The 8,017-nt window shown below is 34.6% G+C and overlaps 2 long non-coding RNA genes across 2 annotated transcripts; both read left to right on the forward strand.

Moving 5' to 3' along the window:
- The first annotated feature begins 292 nt into the window (after positions 1 to 292).
- On the forward strand, positions 293 to 2,085 carry LOC118599423. Its single transcript, XR_004948761.1, has 4 exons — positions 293 to 868; positions 947 to 1,023; positions 1,144 to 1,194; positions 1,284 to 2,085. It is a non-coding gene; the product is annotated as an uncharacterized LOC118599423 (long non-coding RNA).
- A 4,884-nt stretch (positions 2,086 to 6,969) lies between these two features.
- LOC118598922 lies at positions 6,970 to 7,676 on the forward strand. The gene is made up of 4 exons (XR_004948153.1): positions 6,970 to 7,116; positions 7,191 to 7,267; positions 7,367 to 7,417; positions 7,515 to 7,676. It is a non-coding gene; the product is annotated as an uncharacterized LOC118598922 (long non-coding RNA).
- Positions 7,677 to 8,017: the final 341 nt, after the last annotated feature.

An 8,017-nucleotide genomic window follows, 5' to 3' on the forward strand; every position in this document is an offset into this window, starting at 1 on the left:
TTTAAATTCAATAAAAAGAAAAACATGCAAAACAACCTTGACTTGCAAACTCAACATAAAGAAAAAAAATGAAACAGGGACAGAAAGAAGAAAACTTTATAAAAGAGAAACACAAAACATTCTGCCAATTTAGGATACAATAGGAGAAGATTAAAATGTACAATTCATCAACCAGTGCAAAATGAATACCATTACCACAGGGATGAGTAGTTTTTATTGATACTGGATAGATTTGCAGTCACTGGTTAAAGTATTTTCAAAGTAGTTTTTAAAACTTTTTATTGTTGCGTCACTTTTAATTTTTTTGCTCAATTTATTCAATTCATTCCAATACTGATACACATCACTCCTTTAGAAGTATTATGTGTTAATAACACAGTAACTGACTGGGTTGTTAAAGGGTTATGATGTTTGTTTTTGTAAGAAATATGAGGAAATTTGAGTGGTTTTTCACTTTTTCCTCATAGCCAGACCGACTTCTTTTACAGAACATTTGTCACCAGATCATTTATGTGGAGTTTATATTTTCTGGGGTGAGGATTTTCTCTTTTAGTACGTAAGTGTTATCTCTTAATTAACTTTATTCATTTATGTTTTTTTATTTTAAACCATTCTGGTCTGGCGTCTTTAGCCTATTCTCAAACTTGATTTAATTTCAAGTGAAGTGTTTGTGATTTCTACACTTCCTTTGTGGTTGATGTAGGTAGATCACAGAGGTTTGTTGAACAATGCGTTTTAGCACAATGCTGGAACGTTTCATAATGGTTGCCGTTTCTCAACAGCTCCGCTCTTGTATATAAGAGATGTGTAGCATTCAGTTCAACACTTCAGAAACCTCCAGGATCTTCTGTAACCATTTGCTAAAGCTGTGAGGACTTGACTTTATTCATATCAAATTTCCAGTATTGTATGTATTTCTATTTTAAAATTTTCATTTGTTCAACAGGTGTGATCAGTAAACCAACCATGCTGAAGGTAGCAATTGTGCTGGGATGTCTCCTCAGCCTCACTCTGGCTAGACCTGTAAGTTTGACAAACTCATTATCACTGCAGGAGATTCAATTTTGTATATTTATTTCTGCTTAGGTAACAAAATTCAGGTTAATCTGATATGAAAACAAAAAAAATGGTGTATTTCTACAGGGGGACCACAAGCGGTTCCATCCACACCGTGGTAGATCACACTCAAGAGAGGTGAGTTTTTCCTCGAGATTTTTTTAAAGCATATAAACATCAGTCAATATGATTTTTTTCCGTTTGCTAATGTTACCCTCTACATGAAGTCTCCTAGACCGACTGGACCTGCAGTGGATAACGCACTGCTTCAGCTCATTTACAACCTGCTGCAACAGCTGGCTACAACTACGACCTCGGCAACAAGTACGACTGCAACTACGGCCACCACTGCAACTACGGCCACCACTGCAGCAACAGCCACAACTGCAACCCCAGCCACCACTACAAAATAAACTACAACTACTACTACTACTACAAAATAAAATGGAAACATCTGTGACTTTATTCTAAGATCATTACCATTCAGTTTTCTTAAGAGTGCTTTGGCACTCCTTGTTCATCTTCATCTTACTGGAGCAAAAGTCACAAATTGATTTTTTGTCATCTGTCAAATAAATAATTCAAATGCAAAAAAAAAAAAAGTGTTGTGTCTACTGATTTGGTATATTCCTATAAAAACATAAAATGCTTGGAAAAGTTCTCAAAAAGGGGTTAGAAAACATGCACATCTTTATATATAGCAATATTAAAGAATATTTCTGTAACTGAAAATAATTGATTCAACAACAAGCAACAACACTTTTTGCTTATAATACCTATAAAATATAAAAACAAATTATTTTCTTTTTAAAATTATGTTAAAGTACCTGGTAAAAGCACGTTTTTTTGTCATTCAACAGTCCAAGGGTGGGGGTTCAATGCTGTGCTTATTTATTGCATCCAAGATTGTTTTCCGTTTTTAAAAGAAATTACATAAATCAAATTAAAGAAAGATTAAAAATGAGGTGTATGCAGACAGATGTGGTCTGTTCAGTAATTCCTCTATGCCAACTGCATCTCTAGTCTATTCAGGCTCAGTTGGACTTTATAATTTGGTAATCACGCAATTATTATGCATGCATAATGAAGAAACAATAAAAAAGCACTGGATTGGGCTCAAATCAGTAATATATACTGTGGGTTTTGTAGATGGGCGAAACTGTAAAAACAAACTGTCAACTGATTACCACGACATAGACATGTCACTGGTGAAACAGGTTATTAACCTTATTTCAAAACTCTTAGCTAATATCTGTAATCTATCATTTAAGACAGGTCGTGTCTCTAATAAAATAAAAATAGCCAAAGTAATACCAATCTATAAAAATGACGATAAAAATTCATATGCTAATTATAGACCAATTTCATTATTGCCACAGTTCTCCAAGATTCTCGAGAAACTATTTGTCTCTCACTTAGAAACATTTATGATAAGCATGCAGTAATCAATGAAGGCCAATATGGCCTCAGGCTTCTTAACTGGAAGAACTCAATACGTCACCATAGATCAATACAAATCTTCCAACCTCAGCATTACGTGTGGGGTCCCTCAGGGCTCTGTAATAGGACCTCATTATTTAGCTTATACATTAACAATACATTTAACGAATCAAACTTATATGCAGATGACACAAATATATTATATAGTAATGATAGTTATGATAAGCTAATTAGTAACATTAATGAAGAACTGCAAACTATAAAAAATGGCTTGATAGCAACAAATTATAATTAAACTTAAGATAAAAAGTTATAATGTTTGGCAATTATGAAGAAAATCCCAATCAACAAATAAGTATAACCGGAGTGCCAATAGAAGAAGTTCAGGAAAATACATTTTTAGGATTAATAATTGACTCAAAATTATCTTGGAAGTCGCACATAAGACAATTAAAAATGAAAGTTTTAAAAAATCTCTCAATAATAAATAAATGTAAATATAATCTTGACCAAAACACACTTCCACTGTATTGCTCATTAATCCTTCCTTACCTCACATACTGTAATGAAGTATGGGGAAATAATTACCAATCCTCAGTACACCCATTATAATCTTACAAAAACCAGCAGATCGGATTATTCATAAAGTAGGACACCTGGAGCACACTAACTAACTTTTAATACAGTCTAAATGAATACAATTGCACAATCTAATAAATTATCAAACAGCACAAATAATGTATAAAGCATATAATAGTGCATTACCATACAATCTTCAACAACTATTTCTACTGAGAGACAATTCTCATAAATTCAATCAACCTATCATATGCACAAAAAGATTTATTATACACACAAAACAAGAATTCTGTGTCTGCATGTGGAGTAAAATTGTGGAACAATCTGGGTTTGCAACAAAAACAATTCAGTAATATATACTTGTTTAAATTAATTAAAGCAATTCTCAGTAAAAACTAAAACCTAATGTAACTCTGTTGAGACTGTTGAAAATGTCATAAAAGCCAGAAAACAATAGAGCCATGATCCCTTAAAAAATGACAAAAACAAAAAATCCTTAGGTGATCTAGAGGCAACTTATGGAGAGGAACAACACATGTATATCCTACTGTTAATAATGTGTAAAATGTTGAATAAAATGCAAAAGAAAAAAAAAGAAAGAAACTTAAAAAATATTTTTGTAATTATTCATCTGTTCAATTGCAAGAACATCTATTAGATATGTTGTTTGATGTAAGTTGAATAACAAGGGATTCCATACAAACTATAGACTCCTTCCTTTCATTTAAACAAATGTTCTTAGAATTTCATAGACCATTAAAATACAAACGTCCTGAACAAACTGAATGTTTTAGCCTAAAGAAAAAAAAAAAAAGCAACTTTATAGCATTAAAACTATGATCCATTATGACTATTTTGATTAAGACTTTCGCCAAAAAATGAAACATTTGACTTTAGCTTAAAAACAAAGCAAATTAAAAATAATAATAATAAAGTGTGTGTAAAATCTGTTGTAATATCTAAGTGTTACGATTTCTTCAAGGTGTTGTCTTTTTCTTTCTTCATTCTTTAACTTTAAGCAACTTTATTTATAATCAGATTTATCATGTTTTCTGTAATATTGAAATGACTCATTCTAATAGCAGGTATAAAACCAAGTGTTTGTATAAGATTTTCTTTTAATTCCAATCAAATGACTTTAATGGTGAATTTGTGAAATTAGGACATTTTAAAGGTGTATCATTGTTTGTCTAATAGGTGCTGCCTGACACTAGAAGATTTTGTAATGATGGCAGTTTTCCAACTGCTCTGCTCTGGTATATAAGAGAGGTCTAACAGCCAGTTCAGGACTGCAGAAACCTCCAGGATCTTCTCTGACCGTCTGTTGAAGCTGTGAGGACTTGACTATACACATTTTGATATTAGAAGTGTATTTCAGACTTAATTTGTATCGCTGTTTTCAACAGGTGTGATCAGTAAATCAACCATGCTGAAGGTAGCAATTGTGCTGGGATGTCTTCTGAGCCTCATTGTGGCTGAACCTGTAAGTTTCACTTTTATATATATATATTTGTTAGTCATTATAACAAAACAGAGACTGGACTAAAGTAAATCATGAAATCTGTTGTATTTTCACAGATGGAGCATCAGCGGTTTGCCCGCTCCAGCTCTGGTTCCAACTCAAATGAGGTGAGTGTTTCCTCTGTCCTCTTCAGTTTGAGCTCATAAACATTCGTTCATGTGATTTTTTTTTCTCTCTGTCTGTTAATGTCTCCGTCCTCATGAAGTCCTCCAACACTTCCGTAAACAACGTTCTGCTCCAGCTTCTCCTTGCTCTCCTGCAACAAACAACTGCAGCTACGACTACGGCAGCAACAACTACAGCTGCTACCACTGTAGCTACAACCGCTTAAAATGGAGACATCTAATGAATGAAGATCAAGCTTTTCTCCAAAAGAGTCACTGTTTTAATGGATGTATGGTCAAATAAATAACCTCAATGCAAAATTCTGTGTATGACTTTATTTTAAAACCTCGTTCTGGAAAAAAATTAGGAACGTTCCAAATGAGTACGTGGTTTGACAGCAGCACAACAATTCAAAAGCTTGCTGTAACTCTCATCAAACTAATCACATACAAGTTTCAAAATTGAAAACATAAGAAATTCTGAAATTTTTTTTTTAAATTTTAAACAATAAATAATTGAAAAACTAATACAAATACAATTAAAAGTAACAAGCAGAATTAAACAGTATGTTTTTCACTCAGATTTCTTTTGAAGAGCACACAGACATGACTGAGCTTGCAGATCACATCATACAACCGGCCTGACTTCAGTGAATTGGCTTTCAAGCGTTATGTAAGTTCTGTCGAACCAAAATTAAATATGTATGGAACACAACAAGTTAGCAAAATCACATCGTATGGTTCCATCCGGAGAGTAGGAGGGAAGAACCGTTTGGGTGCTACTGGCGTGAATGTGGCTGTAACAAGTTCTGTTGTGAGCTCTTCCTGTTGACAAAAAAAAAAAAAAAACACATTAGATATAATAAAGAAACTTCCAGTTGTTGGAAAGGGCTAAGCAAATAACAAAATCAATGATAGCTTTTATAGCAAAAAGACTTGAGACCGTTTTCTGTGGTAGAGAATGAGGGATTCTGAATGTTGCTCCAAATCTTAGAGCTGGGATTTAACATCTATTCCCATTGCTTCTTCACCGCCACGGTCAACCCAGCACCGTATACTGAGACGAAAGCGGAAGTCATGGCAGCAGCTGTGAAAGTCGACACAATAGCATCAACGTGTGACTCTTGGACTTCAATCTTACAGAACCAGACGACACAATAACTGCTCAATTAACAACCAAAGACTTGCAGCTGAAATCTCATGTCCTCCAAACTCTGATAATGACTGGAAGCCACACTGACAGCAGAAATAATTGTTTCATAATCGAATAGTTGTCTCCTGAATCGTAATCGCATCGTGAGGTGTCTCAAGATTCCCCCCCTAGTCTAAAGCTGAACATAGAGGGGTAAAGACATCCTTAAGAAAATGAAACAAACAACAGAATTAAATCTTATTTACTGTCATTTCATATCTGACTGACAACAATAGCACTAACATGATTACTAGGTGTAACGGTTCATTTTACCAGCGATTTGATTTATATCCCATTGATTTGTCACATCTGGTTGACAATACTAGTCAATACTGGTTAATTTTGAATGATCCAATTTAATCAGATTTACTGACCTAAAACCAATCAGGGACATTTTAGCCCCCCCAAAAAATTAAACCAGTGTAACTCAGACACAAATAGCTGGTACTGAACAGTGCAGGTGAAGTTTTCCACATTCCTTGTATTTCTTGCAAGATAATTAAGTGTAAATTAAATAAGTGTACAAAGAAAGCAAGAATTCATGGCAAATCCATTCAAATTTTAGTTTCATAAAGTTAAAGTGTTGTTTTTCCACAGCAAAGATCTGAAGACCGGATTGATATCTACCTGTGGTCTGGTTTAGACCTGGTTTTTGATTCTATTATCAGAGAACCTCTGGATTTCTAGCCTTGCACTTCTGTCTCAGAGAAAGGAATTCAGTGCAGTGCAGTTTTAATGGCACCATTTCGTAGATTATGATAAAGCGATGGAAAATCTGTGGAACAAAAGAACTATAAAAAGAAAAGAAAGACTAAACTGATCTCACATACTCTGCTTAGAAAAGTTTAGTCTGCATTGAAACTGGGTGTTGTCTTCAAATTACTTTATGTACTCAGTAACTATTTGTAATCGTTGCATGACTCGTTTTGAAGTTTTTGTCTGTGTAATGCTAAAGAGGACAGACAGAATCTACAAATGCCATTTAATTAGAGACAAATATTGGTAACACCAGCGTTTTTGCATAATTTGTTCAACACATCCGTAATATACTGTGTGGAAGGTTTATCATTGTTTGTCTAATAGGTGCTGCCTGACATGACACTAGAAGATTTTGTAATGATGGCAGTTTTCCAACTGCTCTGCTCTGGTATATAAGAGAGGTCTAACAGCCAGTTCAGCACTGCAGAAACTTCCAGGATCTTCTCTGACCGTCTGTTGAAGCTGTGAGGACTTGAGTATACACATTTTGATATTAGAAGTGTATTTCAGACCTAATTTGTATCGCTGTTTTCAACAGGTGTGATCAGTAAATCAACCATGCTGAAGGTAGCAATTGTGCTGGGATGTCTTCTGAGCCTCATTGTGGCTGAACCTGTAAGTTTCACTTATATATATATATATATATTTGTTATTCATTATAACAAAATAGAGGCTGGACTAAAGTAAATCATGAAATCTGTTGTATTTTCACAGATGGAGCATCAGCGGTTTGCCCGCTCCAGCTCTGGTTCCAACTCAAATGAGGTGAGTGTTTCCTCTGTCCTCTTCAGTTTGAGCTCATAAACATCCGTTCATCTGATTTTTTTTATCTCTGTCTGTTAATGTCTACGTCCTCATGAAGTCCTCCAACACTTCCGTAAACAATGTGCTGCTCCAGCTTCTTCTTGCTCTCCTGCAACAAACAACTGCAGCTACGACTACGGCAGCAACAACTACAGCTGCTACCACTGTAGCTACAACCGTTTAAAATGGAGACATCTAGTGAATGAAGATCAAGCTTTTCTCCACCACAGTCACTGTCTTAATGGATGTATGGTCAAATAAATAACCTCAATGCAAAATTCTATTGTATATGGAGTCTTTTTTTCTGAGAAAAAAAAATCAACACTACAGTTGTATTTGACTGTTTCAAATTAGTAAGTGATCTGATAGTATCATTTTTTTATGTTCCTGAAACATTTGTTATAGTCTTAGTTTGTGTTTTGAAACCATCAGAAATTCATTCAACAGTCGTACAGCCCTCTTATGCCACACTTTAACTGTTTGTAGGGTGCGCGTATTGGCTCCTTACTGACTGCATGCAGATGCTGCACATATGGGGTGTGCTTGTGATACGCAAGATGA

Source organism: Oryzias melastigma, linkage group LG1 (genome assembly GCF_002922805.2).
Source record: "Oryzias melastigma strain HK-1 linkage group LG1, ASM292280v2, whole genome shotgun sequence".
Classification (NCBI taxonomy): Eukaryota; Metazoa; Chordata; class Actinopteri; order Beloniformes; family Adrianichthyidae; genus Oryzias; species Oryzias melastigma.